This window comes from Protomyctophum parallelum, assembly GCF_964188405.1.
Source record: "Protomyctophum parallelum genome assembly, chromosome: 13".
NCBI lineage: Eukaryota > Metazoa > Chordata > Actinopteri > Myctophiformes > Myctophidae > Protomyctophum > Protomyctophum parallelum.
The window spans coordinates 33,299,651-33,300,147 of record NC_139708.1 but is presented as its reverse complement, the minus strand read 5'-3'; positions in this window follow the sequence as shown (position 1 = coordinate 33,300,147).

Genomic DNA, 497 nt, shown 5'->3' with positions numbered 1-497 from the left:
ACCACTGGGAGCAACATTGCAGACATTCCAGCCAGTAACCAAGACAATCTTCAAGGTGATTCTTCTTTCACTCAGTATACCTGAGATGTACAGTAGGTGCCCATTGTAGTCTTCAGTTCCATTCCATCTCATTGGTCAAATACTTGAATAAATGAATTGCGCAGACATTATGCATAACTTGATTTGTTAAAGGTGTTTATAAGAATCCCAGGCCAGCTGATTCATACTGTGTTGTCATTGTACCCACACATCCAAATCTCAAACAAAACTCACCTTAAGTCCAAGTCCAAGTGCAGATGGCCAGACAAGATGTAAATGTCCGGATTTACAATAACGTTAATGGGGTTGTACATGATTTTTGCTCCCTGTACTGTATGTTACTGTACTGTAGCCTACCTGTCTACACATTTCTGTATCTGTCCTGTGTTTCATACTGCAGTGCTGCTATGACAACTACATTTCTATTACAAGGTCAATACATGTCTATGTCTACCTAT